This window comes from Aquarana catesbeiana, linkage group LG03, assembly GCF_042186555.1.
Source record: "Aquarana catesbeiana isolate 2022-GZ linkage group LG03, ASM4218655v1, whole genome shotgun sequence".
NCBI lineage: Eukaryota > Metazoa > Chordata > Amphibia > Anura > Ranidae > Aquarana > Aquarana catesbeiana.
In genome coordinates, this window is record NC_133326.1 from 76384798 (window position 1) to 76401805 (window position 17008).

The 17008-nt window shown below is 46.0% G+C and overlaps 1 long non-coding RNA gene across 1 annotated transcript in view; it reads right to left on the minus strand.

The window, feature by feature from the left end:
• The window catches only part of LOC141134445 (uncharacterized), a 42979-nt gene that overhangs the window by 8093 nt on the left and 17878 nt on the right, over positions 1 to 17008 (minus strand). Inside the window, exon 2 of the long non-coding RNA XR_012243153.1 lies at positions 16914 to 17000. This is a non-coding gene — a long non-coding RNA (uncharacterized lncRNA). The remainder of the gene's footprint in view (positions 1 to 16913; positions 17001 to 17008) is intronic.

The following is a 17008-nucleotide window of genomic DNA, read 5'->3' on the forward strand; positions in this document are numbered from 1 at the left end:
TACGGTACCCCGAAAACCAAGCACCGCCTTCAGGCTTTCTAAGGGCGTAAATTTTTGATTTCACTCTTCACTGCCCATAAACATTGTACATTAAAAAAAATCCAGGGGGGCGTGGCTTGGATGGCTTCCCGGGCAGACGTGTCTCTCTGAAGCGTCCGCTCCGGCCTGCCTGCACACAGCTGGAACCTGCTCTTTCTTGCCATTAATCATGGGCAAACCGCGCAAAAACAAAGAAGGGGACCCCAGGGGACACACCACCCGCTCTTCCTCGGTCCCCCCGCCGCTCATCACCGAGTATTTCGGGCAGGGAGCTCCGGCCGGACAGCACGAGGCAAAGATGGCGCCGGCGCCATGCACAGCAGCCGTTCCCTCTCCTTCTCTACAAGCCTCCATGGACAGCAGGAACAACAGGTATGGATCCGAAGGTGACTTGCCAGCTACACACTCTCCGATCCCCCCTGCCGACCTCTCGATCGGCCACCTGGCCCCCTCCGGAGGACAAATGCTGGGCAGCCTGTCACAAACTTTTCCCCCATGCCTCATAGGACCCGCGTCCTCTGTATTCCCCGACCAGCCATCCCCCTTCTGGGACTCCTATGCTCCGGACTGGGACCCCCGCTCCCTGCCACAACGCTCCCAGCCACACAGGGACAGAGCCCCCTCTCTCTCCCCTCTCCAGAGAGATGCAGCCCAGGCTCCAGCACCTCCCCAGGCCTCACAGCCATCAGGATTCCAGGGGGCTTATTCTCACATGGGGAGCCCACAAGGTCCATTGATAACCAAAAAACCCAGCACTACTCCCCCTTCACTACCACCTCAGAGGGGATCCCCCATGCCAACTTCTTACTCGGCCGTAGTGCAGGGCTTCCATACTCACACCACACCGGATTTTGACCCTGACCCTGAAGCATGTACATCTTGGCGAGATTACGTTCGTTGTATGCCCACAAAACAAGACTTCTGTATGCTCATCCAAGAAGTGCGGGATACTTGTAGAACCGAGATTAGCATGCTTCGCACTGACCTTCACCAACTGTCCACTAAAGTCGCATCTTTGGAGGAGGAAACATGCGACACTAAAATTGAACTCTCGCAAATACACGATCGCCTAACCTCACAAGCCTCTAACTTTAGAGACTTCCAACGCCATCTCGAAGACCTCGATAATAGAGGTAGGCGTAACAATATTCGAGTCCGAGGCCTTCCGGAGGCGACCCAGGATGAAAACCTGCATGTGACCTTGCAAGCCATCTTCAACAGCATACTAGGTCGCCCGGGACATCAGCTAGATCGAGCACATCGAGCTTTGCGCCCCCGTGGGCCAGGATCCCGACCTCGAGATGTGATTTGTAGGGTGCACAACTACACCCTTAAAGAGGATATTATGAGAAAGGCACGAAACATGCACGCCATTGATTTTGATGGAGCCTCCATTCAACTTTTTCCGGACTTATCATGGATCACCCTCCAACAAAGACGATCCTTGCAACCACTTCTCACCCTGTTAAGAGAACATGACTTTCGCTATCATTGGGGTTTCCCCTTTAGCCTCACGGCAAAAAAAGATGGGAGGTCCACAACCCTCCAATACCCAGAAGATCTTCAAACTTTCTGTAGAGAATTGGATATCCCGGTCCCACCTACCCCTGGGTGGGAACCGCTGCCGGCACCCCCTTCTCGTCCAGATCCTTGGATCCAAGTCACTGGCTGGAAACGTACAAGACCGCGTTCTGCGGGCCCTTCCCCGCCACCTCGTCAGAGATGAACTTCTGCTTCTTTAAGTCCCTTTTCCACCTCGATGTTTGATATCAGACTTATTCCGTCCATTTTCTGTTTTTCTACCTGAGGGCCCGTAGATATATCCTGCTCATCCTATTCATCCACAGTATGGGCCTATTTAGCAAGAAGGTTTTCTTTTATGATAGCAAGAAGGTTTTCTTTTATTTTAGCAATACATGTTTGATTGTGACTATAAGTATCGGATAGAATTCGTACAGCTAGCCGGGATTTACCACCCCCCCCTCATCTCTCCTTTCTCTCACACACCCTCTCTTTCCCTACCTTTCCCCCCTTTCTTCCCTTTTCCCTTCTTCTCCCCCCCCCCCCTTTATTATCTACCTATTTCTACTCCCTTCCTCCCCCTCCCTCCCCTCCCTCTTACCTTCCTGTCCCGGGGGGGGGGGGGGGCATGGGTGGTTGGAAAGGATATTCCTCCCCCTTTTCTTCCCTCCTGTTTAAGAGCAAACCTTAGGGGAACATTACAAAGAGGGAAAACCTCTGTACCTTTACTTCACTGCTATTGACTCCACAGACCACGTTTTATTACTGCTCAAAATTCCCCGTATCAATAGTCTCATCAGTTTTTTTTTTTTTTTTCGGGTCATAGTTATGCTTACAGATATGTCAGTTATCAGTTGGTAAATGCAGGTTCCGTGTTTCTTCTGTTAATTAGTTTTTCTTTTTTGAATTTTGATGCAGGCAGGCCCGGAAGAGGGTCACCCCCTTCTTGAGTCCATCCTCTCCTCCCCCCCGGGGATCTCCGAATGGCTCCCTTCCCCATTTTCTCTGACGGTGGCACCTCTACCTCCTATGTCAGAGGGGGCCCTCCAGAGTTTCCCAGCTTACCACCTCGTGTAGGTGGGTTACACTGTGAATGGTTAATTAACCTTAATTTTGTACTAATTTTTGTGTCTTTTTTTTGTTGTACCTTTTTTTCTGCATCTTTTCTACTGTTTTTTCCTGCATCTTTTCTACAGTTTTTTCCATTCCTATCGTCTCTTTCCCTCTCAACCTTTTGGGCGCCATCCGTCTCCGGGGCCCGGTTCTTGCTCGGGGGGTCGCAGACCTCCAAACCGCACTCTCCGTGGACCTCCTATACATCGAGGCTCTACTAAATCCACTAGGAAAGCTACTGTTTCCCCCCCAATGTATCCACCATGATTGACATATTTTCACTAAACGTAAAAGGCCTTAACTCTAATGCTAAGAGAAGCTTAGCATTACAAGAGTTTAAACGGTCTAAGGCTGACATTATTCTCATTCAGGAGACACACCTTGCTAAAACGGGCACCATGACATTTGCGCGAAGACACTATCCGCACATATACCAGGCCTCTGGTCCACATAAACGAGCAGGGGTAGCAATCCTTTTTAAGCAAGGTTCCCCCTTCCAGTTACAGTCTCTATATTCGGACCCATTGGGACACTACCTCATCCTCCGAGGCCTTTGGAGGGGTGCTAATCTCACTTTATGCAATGTCTATGCCCCAAACACAAACCAAATTCCCTTTTTGTCTAAGGTCTTTGATCGCCTTTTTGAAACCCCCCATCAATACCTGGTGATTGGAGGGGACTTTAACCTCATCCACTCTCCAGGTCTTGATAAACATTCTGTGGGTCGGGGGAAGACCCAAGTAACTATCAATAGAAAAGCCACCCGATTTCGCCAACTAACTAGAAAATATGCCCTGTTCATGGTGTACCACCTAACCATCAGCTAAACAATTTACTTTTTATTCCCATCCCCATAAGTCCCATTCGCTACTAGATTACTTTTTTGTCAATGCTCCGACTCTGCGAACGTGCAAGGACTCAGATATCCAGGCTATCTCATGGTCGGATCATGCCCCGATTACACTCTCCCTAGCACTCTCCTCAAGCTCCTTTCGTAAATGCCATTGGCGTCTGAACGATTTCTTACTTAAACATGACCCATCTAGAGTAGAATTGGAACAAACCCTGAAGCTGTACTTCGTAGAAAACTGTTCCCCTGAGATTTCCGCCTCATCTCTGTGGGAGGGCCATAAGGCAGTCTTCCGAGGCCAATGTATCTTTATACCGCTCTGAAAAGGAACGCTAATGCAACACGCTGCGCCCTTCTAGACAACCTTAAGCATTTAGAAGCGTGCCTGCTCTCATCCCCGTCCCTAGCGATCCTTAGAGAACCCGTCAGTGTTAGGGCTGGATTGAGAGATATTGACTTGGGTAAGATAGAAGGGGAGCTGATTAGGTTTAGACTTATTATGACAAGGCCAATAAGCCACACACGCTCTTGGCGAAACAGCTTCACGACAGGGCAGCAACAAGCACCACTACACATCTTAGAGACACAAACGGTGTCCTTCAATCTCACCCTAACAAAATAGCACAGCTTTTTCATGATTTCTATTCTACCCTGTATAATGACCCAAGTGTCCCCTCCGGACCTGTCTTAAGCCATCCATACCTACTTAGCGGACACAGATACTCCTAGGCTCACCTCCTCTGCTCTGGAGATTCTTAATGCCCCCATTGCGGAGGAAGAAGTAACAGAAACGATTAAACTGTTGCCAAATAATAAAGCCCCTGGACCTGATGGATTACCATACCTTTACTACAAGACATTCCTACCACATTTACTCCCCCATATGACAAAACTCTTTAATTCATTTCTCTCTGATACACCTATTCCCAGAGATATGCAAAATTCCTACCTGACACTAATCCCAAAACCAGGAAAAGACCATACTCTCTCGTCTAATTACAGACCAATAGCACTCCTCAATACAGACTTAAAATTTTTTACGAAACTGCTGGCAAACAGGTTAAACAACTTTATGCCGTCCCTGGTTCATAGAGACCAAGTGGGATTTATCCCTTGTCGACAGGCCAGGGATAACACCCGGAGGGTTATCGACTTGGTTTAGGTTGCGAACAGGAACAAAGTGGAGGCAATACTGCTCAGTCTGGATGCCGAAAAAGCCTTTGATAGGCTAGGCTGGCCTTTCCTGTTTGCAACTCTCAATCGGGCTGGTATTGAAGGTCCATTCCTCCGAGCTATCATCCACCTATATTCGGCCCCTACGGCCCAGGTCCACACTCAATTCGCCACTTCCCCTACCTTTCTGATTTCTAACGGGACTCGCCAAGGTTGCCCACTTTCCCCTCTTCCATATGTCCTATGCATTGAACCTCTAGCAGCCCATATTAGAAATAACCCAAGTATTCATGGTATTCCAGTCCGCACTAGAGATTTTAAGATTTCCCTATTTGCGGATGATGTCCTTCTTACTCTTATCCAACCTCATATATCTCTTCCGAACTTACAGGCTGAGCTGGATAGATATAGCACCCTCTTGGGTTATAAAATTAACAGTTCAAAAACGGAGGTCCTTCCTCTCAATCTATCCCCTCAAACACTATCAACACTTTCGCAAACATTTCCTTACTCTTGGCAGTCCTCTTCCTTAAAATACCTATCACACCCACATACGACACTCTATATAAAGCTAACTTTCCCGAATGTTTACCTCTATCAGAGCCTCCCTAACCAAATGGAAATCTTTGAAATTGTCCCTTTTTGGTAGACTTGCAATCCTGAAGATGACGATATTACCCAGACTTTTGTATCTTTTTGAGACGCTCCCTATTCCCATCCCATCCTCACACCTAAAAAAACTTCAGGGTGACCTGATAAATTTTTTCTGGAACTATAAAAGACATCGCATTGCTAGATCGGTTTTATACTCTCCTCGTAATCAAGGCGGACTGGTGTTCCCCAACATAGCTAAGTACTACCTAGCAGCCCAGTTAAGACCTGTAGCCTCCTGGTGTACCCTACATGCCTATAATAGGTGGACACAGATTGAGAAGTTATGGTTAGCCCCCATCCACCCAAACTCCATGCTTTGGAGTTCTGATATACCACCTGGCAGCGTACAACTGTTAGGACTAATGGCCCTCTTACGCACATTATGGTGACGTGCCAAATCGACGTACCCGCTCTCTACCACGTCTTCCCCAGTCACCTCATTTCTATTTACACCCAACATTCCTGACAGCTTAACCTCACAGATGTCTCATTTCTGGATGGATAAGGCTTTATTTCGTTATGGCCAGATAATTGATCCTAAAACCAGATTGCTAAGATCCTTCCGAGAACTACAAATCGACTTTGAAATTCCTAAACAGGCTTTTTTCAGTTACTTAGAAATACGCCACTACGCACAATCACTAGTGTCGAACTTAAGATTTTCTCCCCTCACAGACTTCGAAAAGCTATGTTTAGAGGGTTCGTCCCCTAAGGGCATGATCTCCCGCACCTATCAGATTCTGGTCACAGATTTCTCACCGGATGGGCCGTGACATTCATATATGGTTAAGTGGGAGCAGGCCTTGGGTACAGACCTATCCTTAAAGACCTGGTAATCCATATGGATACAGGCTACTAAAAGCTCCATATGCACGCTTTATAAAGAGAATCAATATAAGATTTTATTTCACTGGTATCAGACCCCTGATCTGCTCCACTCCATATACCCCACGGCCGATTCCCGTTGTTGGTGATGTTATAAAGATAGGGGGACGTTATTTCATGTCTATTGGACCTGCCCTCTAATCATCCCCTATTGGCGTATGGTACAATCCTTACTCCAGTCCATCTTTGATGTTGGGATGCTCCTCGATCCGAAGATCTTTCTTCTAGGTCTCCCACCTGCCACCTTCTCTAAATATCAAAAAAACTCTTAGCTCATGTACTCACTGCAGCACGATGTTTGGTGGCTCTAAAGTGGAAAAAGAGGGAATCCCCCTCACTGTCCGAGCTGCACTCCAGGATCAGAGATGTTAAAAGAATGGAATAGCTTACGGCCTCATTAAATGATACTCTGGATAAGCATAACCGTATTTGGGAACCCTGGGTCCTGTTGGAGACTCCTGCGACCTAACGCTTTGTGTCAATTGCGTATTTATGGCCCGTTCCTTTTTGGACTGTCCTGGGCCCTGGAGGTGGGTGGTTGTCCTTTTTTCCCTCTCCCTCTTTCTCTACTCTTTTCCTTTTCTCTCTTTTATGTGTTTATACACTTGTGCAAAGGGTATTAATGGATATACTGTTTGAGATGTATACTAATCCAGTAAATTCATTCTGTTTAATCACTAAATATCTGCACTGAATGGCCTCGTCGTTCGACGCTCAGTTGATTGTCTGTCAAATTGAACTGTGATGTTACGTACTCTATTTTCTGTACCCAATGCTGCAGATTTGTATATTTTTGTGAAAAAATAATAATAAAAACTGTTATAAAAAAAAAAAAAAAAATCCAATAATCTCAATTTTAGTCATACATTTAGGCCAAAATGTATTCGGCCACATGTCTTTGGTAAAAAAAATGTCAATAAGCGTATATTTATTGGTTTGTGCAAAAGTTATAGCGTCTACAAACTAGGGTACATTTTCTGGAATTTACACAGCTTTTAGTTTATGACTGCCTATGTCATTTCTTGAGGTGCTAAAATGGCAGGGCAGTACAACCCCCCCCCCCAAATGACCCCATTTTGGAAAGTAGACACCCCAAGGAAATTGCCGAGAGGCATATTGAGCGCATTGAATATTAATTTTTTTTGTCCCAAGTGATTGAATAATGACAAAAAAAAAAAAAAAAAATTACAAAAAGGTGTCACTAAATGATATATTGCTCACACAGGCCATGGGCATATGTAGAATTGCACCCCAAAATACATTCAGCTGCTTCTCCTGAGTATGGGGATACCACATGTGTGGGACTTTTTGGGAGCCTAGCCGCGTGCGGGGCCCCGAAAACCAATCACTGCCTTCAGGATTTCTAAGGGCGTAAATTTTTGATTTCACTCCTCACTGCCTATCACAGTTTTGAAGGCCATAAAATGCCCAGATGGCACAAACCCCCCCCAAATGACCCCATTTTGGAAAGTAGACACCCCAAGCTATTTGCTGAGAGGCATGTTGAGTCCATGGAATATTTTATATTTTGACACAAGTTGCAGGAAAGTGACAATTTTTTTTTTTTTTTTTGCACAAAGTTGTCACTAAATGATATATTGCTCACACAGGCCATGGGCATATGTGGAATTGCACCCCAAAATACATTTAGCTGCTTCTCCCGAGTATGGAGATACCACAAGCGTGGGACTTCTTGGGAGCCTAGCCGCGTACGGGGCCCCGAAAACCAATTGCCGCCTTCAGGATTTCTAAGGGCGTAAATTTTTGATTTCACTCTTCACTGCCTATCACAGTTTCGGAGGCCATGGAATGCCCAGGTGGCACAACCCCCCCCCCCCCCCAAATGACGATTTTTTAAAAATTTTTCGGTCTTTTTCCATTTATAGCGCAAAAAATAAAAACTGCAGAGGTGATCAAATACCATCAAAAGAAAGCTCTATTTGTGGGAAGAAAAGGATGCAAATTTCGTTTGGGTACAGCATTGCATGACTGCGCAATTAGCAGTTAAAGCAACACAGTGCCAAATTGTAAAACGTGCTCTGCTCAAGAAGGAGGTAAATCCTTCCGGGGCTGAAGTGGTTAAGAGATACATGGGCCCTTTCTCTAGTTATCTCATTAACAAATGGACCTTGTAATGTTAGATTTATGGATGCAGACTTATGCCCCGTACACACGATAGGATTTTCCGATGGAAAATATTTGATAGGAGCTTGTTGTCAGAAATTCCGACCGTGTGTAGGCTCCATCGGACATTTTCCATCAGAATTTCCGTCACACAAAATTTGAGAGCTGGTTCTCAAATTTTCCGACAACAAAATCTGTTCTCGGAAATGCCGATCGTGTGTACACAATTCCGACGCACAAAGCTCCACGCATGCTCAGAATCAAGCAGAAGAGAAGCACTGGCTATTGAACTTCATTTTTCTCGGCTCGTCGTACGTGTTGTACATCACCGTGTTCTCGACGTTGGGAATTTCCGACCAACTTTGGGTGACCGTGTGTATGCAAGACAAGTTTGAGCCAACATCCATTGGAAAAAATCCATGGATTTTGTTGTAGGAAAATCCTATCAGGTGTACAGGGCATAAGTGTTGAGACTTGTAACCGAATGGCCTGTACACACGATCCGAAAATTGTACGAAAAATACAGATTTCAAAGCGATTGTACGATAATCGGATCGTTAGTACAGAGCTTTTCGAGAGCCGATCACAACAGTTTATCTGATATTATCCGATCGGACAAGCACGAAAATTATTCTCGTACGATACCAGATCGTAAGATTTTCATTTAATCAGTAGAGTTGTCATCTGAAAATACAATACAAATACACTACAACATATGACATCACTTCCTATTTTTATTCTGTCTTATGAGAATTTTCGTAACTTTAGTAAGTTTTTCATGTTTGATATACGACTAGCATGCAAAAAAAAGGAAAAAAGGACGATCTGTTGTCCGATTTTCGAATCGTGTGTACGGAGCATAAAGTTTATTTACATTCATCACCAGTAGAATCAGATGAATGAGGGTTAAACATTTATTCAAACTTTCTATCTCGACCAAAGAGTTTTAGTATCCTAATTGTTAGATCAGCTTATCCTCTTGAAAACAAGGTGGGACGACCCAATGAAAAGCTAACAGACACATTGCTCAATTTCTGCAAGGTCTGGGAACCATGGGTCACACACTTTCCACCAGCCAACTTTAACCACCAACTCCTTGAACAATGAACTGAGCTATTCACCTCCATTACTACAAACAATTCCTGAGAATATTCTTTGGCCAAACCCCACCCACTCCTCTTAGTCATTCTCTGCCCTACCTCCATGTTTCCGCCTAATTTAAGAACCGACTCTGCTTTACCTCTTCTTTTTCTATGAAATTGTACTATATGACACTATTATCATTATCCACATGCTGTCTACACCATCCAACACTCACACGACTTTATTGTCTGTGTATTCTTTGTACAATGCCTAACTATGCAACCTCTGTACTTTTAAAAAAAAAATGTCATTAAGAAAGATTGAACAAGTAAACAAAGTGATAATTTGGGGGGGGGAGGGTTAACAGCCATTGCTTGATGTGAATGTACAATGTATCTGTAAAGCACTGCATAAATTGACGATGCTATATAAGTACCTTAAATAATAAATAATAATAATAACAATAATTGCTTGCAAGTCTCTAGGTGAACCTACTCTCATGGCATAAGAAAAAGGTAACATGGAAATATTTACCCAGTTTTTTATAGTGGGCTGCAAAATACTATTTCTAATTCCATGCTTGCTTTCAACAGTAGGTTCTCGGATCAGTGATGCTGCAACAGGGATATTGTAGATGGCGATCATCGGCAGCTCCACAGGAGTAGACACACAGCAAAAGCCGCTGAAGGGAAGTCCCCGGAGGGAAGCGCTGCCCACACCATAGATGGGGTAAGTGCCGTGCTCGTAAACGACTAGGGGAGGGGTGATGCAGGTGACCCCCCCCCAAAAAAAAATTCACCACCAGCTGACATGGGTTCTACACTCCACCCCGCTCTGTACATAAATCGGGGGAAGGCTGGGCTCAGGGCCGCCATCAGGACCGTATGGGAAGTGAGAAGGTCCAGTTCAAGGAGAAGATATAGCCCAGAGCAATGCTCAACTACCTCCCTAAGTGGATTCACCTGCAAGGACTGTACCTAGTACAGGTATGTATCTCTACCTGCAAAGGTATGCCTGGGCAGTCCAAGATAATTAGTTAGGAGGAATCTATGAATGTTATTTATGAGACTGAGATGTGTGCACTACGAGAGCTCCATTACAGCATTTTAACTGTTCTAAGCCTGGTCTGAAGTTATTCAAAAGGGTGCATGGTAGTACATGACATATAAGAAGAACAGGGCGGGGGGCGTGGCCTGGACCGGCATGGCGTAGGAAGCAAAGAACGGGAGCTCCGCTTGCCTACCATCCGTAATACCAGATCCTGGAGTTAATCCTGCTTATTTTTCAACCACGTTTGGGCTCATTGTCCTGCCTGACCCCTGTGGAGCATGTCGCCGCCGAAACAAAAGACGGATCCAGCGGCAAAACTGGCAAAATACAGAAACATTGAAAAGGACGCCGGAGGGGAAAATGGCGCCGGCTCCTCTCCCCATGCTGACTCGGCGACTGAAGACACGGCGAGGGTGCTTGAAGCAATCTCGGACTGCAAAAGCACCTTGACCAGCAAGATTGAGGAGGTCAAAGTGGACGTGTCGCTAATACGCCAAGATTTACAAAAGCTAAGAGAGCGTGTCACGGAAACTGAAACCCGCCTAAGCCGAGTGGAAGATGAGGTCCCGCCATTACAAGTCCACACTGAGCACTTACAACACCAACTTAACATAGTGTTAGCCAAACAAGACGATATGGAAAACCGCTTAAGGAGGTGCAATCTGCGATTTGTCGGCCTGCCAGAGGGATCAGAGGGCTCTGACCCCCCCTCGTTTCTGGAGAACTTACTGATAAACACGTTTGGGAGAGCTGAATTTTCCACCACGTTTGTGATCGAGCGGGCACATAGGCTGGCGGCTAAACCCCCCCCTCAAGGGGCCCCTCCAAGAACATTCATTGCCAAACTACTCAACTTTCGGGACCGAGACGCAATACTCCGGCTAACCAGGTTAAAGGGCAACATACCCTTTCAGAACACTGAAATCAAAGTATTCCCAGACTTCTCAGCGGAAGTCCAGAAGAAGAGGGCCACATTCACAGAAGCAAAGCGTCAGCTGCGGACCCGCCACTACTCCTATGCGATGCTTTTCCCGGCACGACTGCGGGTTGTAGGTGAGGATAGAACACACTTCTTCGACACGCCTGAAGCTGTTCTCCAGTGGCTGGAACGGAAGGCATCTCCACATCGTGACCCGGCCTAACACCACCACACATTTTTCGTCAGAGATGAACTAAGGGCGATATGGATCCAGGTGTCCCGCTGTTATGTTACCCTGCAGGTACTGCTATAAAAGTTTGTTGTGCCTCCCATACCCCCTCTTACTCACCCTGCTTGCGCATATATTTTCTCCGAACGGGGGGACAGGGTGACTGGCGAAATGTTTGGACTGTGCTGCTCAGGATGGATATGATATTTGCACGAAGCACAAGTTTAAACCAATATGCCTGCCTATAGGCTTACTGTGTCTTCCCCGGGGGCTGGATACGGACGAGAGCCCACCTGAAACATATAAAACATGACTCACGTTTCTTAATGCTAAAGGCAGGCTGCTCAGTATAGAGACGCTCAAATTCTGGGGAGCATGGTTATGTCCCCGAATTTGGCGCAATCGCTCCTAATGTTTATGCTTGTTTTACAGCGAATTATCGCTCCCCTAGTCACGGGTGTCCCCACAGACCCCGTCTGTTTTATTTTTCTTTTTTCTTATCTCAGTAACAGTTGCCTCAGGGCACAAGAGAGGTTTCCCTGGCATGCCTGGCAACAGCAAACCGCATGGATACATAAGTGGATGCATTGCTTACCCAGGTATGCTAGCGTGTTGAAGCAATCAAAGTTAGAATGTTTTGAATGGTTCCAAGTTCGATTTATATATTGTATGCTGAAAAGTGACAAAGTATGGTGTTTAATCATTGCTAAGATGTTCTTTCCTAATATTCAATACATTAGGGGGGGTTTTGTGCATACAAATGGTACTGGGGATCCCCGTCTACCTGGCCTCACACATTTGGATGTGGGGTTGGGGAGAGGGGAAGAGCAATCCCTCATATATGGCGAGGTCAAGATTGTAATGGATACTGAATATGCAAAATACACAGACGTAAATAAGCTTCCATGCAGGATGTCAAGTGTGTGACTTGGAATGTGAGAGGTCTCAGGGCTAAACCTAAGCGTAACGCAGCATTAGCGTATCTTAAATCATTACATGCAGACATTATGGTCTTGGTCGAGACCCACCTCACAGGCCAACTCCAAGTGGCGCTTAAAAAACCATGGGTGGGTTGGCTTTATCAAGCTCCCTACTCTGCTAACTCTAGGGGAGTGGCTATACTTGTGGCAAAGACAGTACAGTTTGTGTTATTAACGCTTAAGTCTGACCCACAGGGTAGATTTATATTTCTACATGCTAAAGTGAATGGGCTAGAACTGTTAATTTTGGCTTTTTATGTCCCACCCCCCTTCCAACTTAGCGTTATACACGAAGGGATAGCATACATTTCTCAATTCCCTACTATTCCTGCGATCTGGCTAGGAGACTTTAATAATATACTGAATAGGGAATTAGACCGTCTATCACTGACACCCCAAGCTGTACCCACCCAACCCCACACGAGATTTGGCAAGATAATATCTGATTTGGCCCTAATAGACACATGGAGACACCGCCATCCACTAGAGAAGGCGTATTCCTGTTTTTCCACCTCTCACAACGCCATGTCGCGCATCGACCTTATCCTCATCTCTAACACCATAGCCCCCCTACTCCGACAGGTAGGATTTAACCCGCGCATTCTATCTGACCATGCCCCGTACTTGATTACACTCAGGGTTGGCTCTTCCTCCGGGTCATACAGCTGGAGGCTTAACCCATTTTGGCTGACGGTTGTCCCAGGCCTGGAGGAAGCAGCCAGCGAATGGGAATTCTTCTTTCAGTCGAACAAGGGCACAGCACCTCCCGAGGTCATTTGGGACACTTTCAAATCTCACGCACGCATGATATTGTCGCAACGCATTTCCCGCTATCGCAAAACTTCCTCCCAGGTTCTCAGACAAGCTGAACAATCCCTTGTAGAGGCAGAGCAGAAGTTCACAGCTGACCCATCTGCGACAACGGCAGATCAATTAAAATTGCAAACCAGAATAGTGAATAATCTCTATTTTGAAAAAGCGGATAGGAAAATTTACTATAATAAACAGAGGCACTATGAATGCGGAGAACGGGCGGGCCGGCTTCTGGCTTACCTAGCACATCTAGATCATAGACCTCCCACGGTGGTGGCACTTCGGGGCACAGACGGTAGACTGCTGACTGAGCCTGACGCTGTGGCGGAGGAATTCCGCTCCTTCTTCGCATCCATATACTCCTCCAATACTAACGCCTCTGTAGAGGAGACAAAAATACTGCTATCCAACATAGAACTACCCAGCCTTACTCAAACCCAAATAGACCTGTTAGAGGCCCCCATTAATGAGAGTGAGATAACAAAAGCCATCTCCCTGCTCAACTCATCGAAAGCGCCGGGGTCCGACGGACTGCCTCTAGAGTTTTACAAAACTTATAGTGAGACACTGATCCCCAAGTTATGTGACTTATTTTCTCACATCTTTAAATCTGAGTCCCTACCCTCATCCATGCGCGAAGCAAACATAGTCCTAATACCTAAACCCGGAAAAAATCTTGAATTACCGGAATCATATCGCCCGATATCCCTCCTTCAACTGGACATTAAAATATTGGCCAAGGTCCTGGCACTCCGTCTTAATGCGGTGATCCTTTCATTGATCCACCCAGATCAAACCGGATTCATGCCGGCAAAAAACACGGCATATAACTTGCGTAGGCTCCATATGAATGTCCAGGCCGAACACGACACCATGGGCTCTAGAGTGGTGGTGTCCTTGGACGCCGCCAAGGCGTTCGACTCTGTAGAGTGGACATACCTGTGGGAGTGCCTCGCAAAATTCGGATTCGGGCCCCGCTTTATTAAATGGATCCGATTACTATATCAGGGTCCTTGTGCCAGGATCTTGGTCAATGGGAGGGTTTCTGAATTGTTTCCCCTATACAGGTGTACCTGGCAGGGATGCCCACTTTCCCCTCTGCTGTACGCACTTGCGGTGGAACCTCTTGCTGCGTCTCTTAGAGCGCATCCAGGCATTATAGGACTATCCCACGAGAATCTGTCAGAAAAGATAAGCCTTTATGCTGACGATATGCTCCTATACCTAGCAGATGCAGGCTCGTCCTTGCAGATGGCCCTAGAGGTAATCCAAAACTTCGGTAGACATTCGGGCCTGAAGATTAATTGGGACAAATCCCAAATCCTCCCGATCGATATTGGCGCCCCAACCAAAGAACAAACCGCATCCCCACTCCTCACGGTTAGTGCTATGACATACTTAGGGATTGTGATAACTCGGTCACCGGAAGACTATGTCCGCCTCAATCTAGAACCCTTGATAGCAACTCTGAAACACAAAACACAGACCTGGGCTAGGCTACCCCTTGGAGTGCTAGGGCGGATCAATTTAATTAAAATGGTCCTCCTCCCTAAATTTTTATATGTGCTATGGCACTCCCCGATCTACCTGCCGTTAAGGATCTTTAAATCTATCGAAGCCATTCTCAACTCGTTTGTCTGGGGATCTAGCCGTCATAAACTATCCTGGCAAACATTGAAGAACCCTACAGACTTGGGAGGCGCGGCCCTACCTGACTTCAACTTGTATTACCTAGCGGCACAACTGTCCCATTTTTTCCACCTAGATAAATATGATAAACTCCGCTGTATATCCCTACTATGTGCCCCACAGGGACGCAGAGTTTCACACCCCTTCCAGGCCCTTTTCAAAGGTACCTACAAACTAGACAATAAAAAAGGACTACTGTACCACTACTGTAGAGTCTGGGAAGTAGTCAAAAACAAACTTAAAATACCACCCACGCACTCACATGCACCCCTATGGGATAATCCAGACTTAGGAGAACTCCTAAAAGTGCCAAATATCGAACTATGGCTCCATTATGGGGTGGGATTCCTCTCGGATGCTTACCAGGATAATGTCCTAAAGTTATTTCAACAACTCAAAGCAGATTTTGACTTGCCCAGTAATATGCTCTTTCGTTACTTCCAGCTCCGCCACGCTCTTAACACTCAATTCAGAGAGACCCCCCCCAATCTAGAGCAAGCGGATGTCCTGTATATTATGTTGGGATCCGACCACCGCAAACTCATTTCTGGATTCTACAATTCACTGCTAAGACCCACGGCTGTGGCAATAGCATATAAACTGAAAGATAGATGGTCGGGGGACGTGGGGGAGTTGGAGGATGATGAATGGGAAGATGCCCTTGAGACCAGTAAAAAAGTTTCCACCAAACTATCAGATCGCCTCACGCACTTGTACATTCTACACAGATCCTACCTGACACCTCAACGTATAACCAAATACAAGCCCAACCAAAACCCAAATTGCCCCCGATGTAATAACCCCTCCAGCACTTTCTTTCATCTCCTTTGGCTATGTCCAGCAATACAAGACTTTTGGTCCCAAATAGTAAAATTCATCCATGATGAGATGGGATCCCCACTGACATTATGCCCTAAACAATGTTTACTGGGGGTGTTCCCAGACCCTGACTCAGACAAATACCACAAGATATTTCTTCAGGAAACGCTATTTACAGCTAGATTGTTGATAGCTAGAAAATGGATGCAAACTACTCCCCGAACGCTGGGCGAGTGGATAGCTAATATTAACGGTGTACTTCCGTACAAAAAAGAAATATACGCTCACAGGGGATGCCCGAACAAATATGGCAAAATATGGGATACCTGGTTGGAAAACGCCTCCACCTGTAACGCACCCAGCGAATAATCTATGCATGCAATCGGAGACCCCTCTACAATACAAAACCAAATGAATGTGGTCCATTATGATGTATCACTGATTATATGTTGGTCTCCCTACGGTGGGTGGGGGAGGAGGTGATGGGATACCCTAGGTTCGCTGAGAACGTATAAAATGCTCTTGCTATATGATGGCAATGTATTTCTACCATGTACTCTATTGACTTCATTTTCTGATGTATCCCAACTCCCTTGTCAATGTACCATGAACGTCTGTACTATGCATGTATTTTACCATTTTCAATAAAAACACCATGTCAACTGTAAAAAAAAAAATAAAAAGAACAGGGCCTGTAAAGAATACATGGAGTGGAAGACGATCACAAAAGGGTTAACTCAGTGGGGAGTTGGAAGAAGAGAATAATTGGAAATATTTACCCAGTTTTTTTATAGTGGGCTGCAAAATAGTATTTTTAATTCCATGCTTGCTTTTAACAGTAGCTTCTTGCATCAGTGATGCTGCAACAAGCATAGCGCAGCTCCACAGGTCCAGGTGGATGTGGTTCTGACCCTGTTCCGAATATGACTGTTACTTTTTTCCTGCACAGCACCAAAACAGTTTAGCACTTACCCCAAAGCAGCTGCTTGATGCGCCGGATCCTCTGTTCTTGTGTCATGACTCTACGCACAGCTCTGTGCTTTGACTTACCTCCCTGGGCTGAAAAT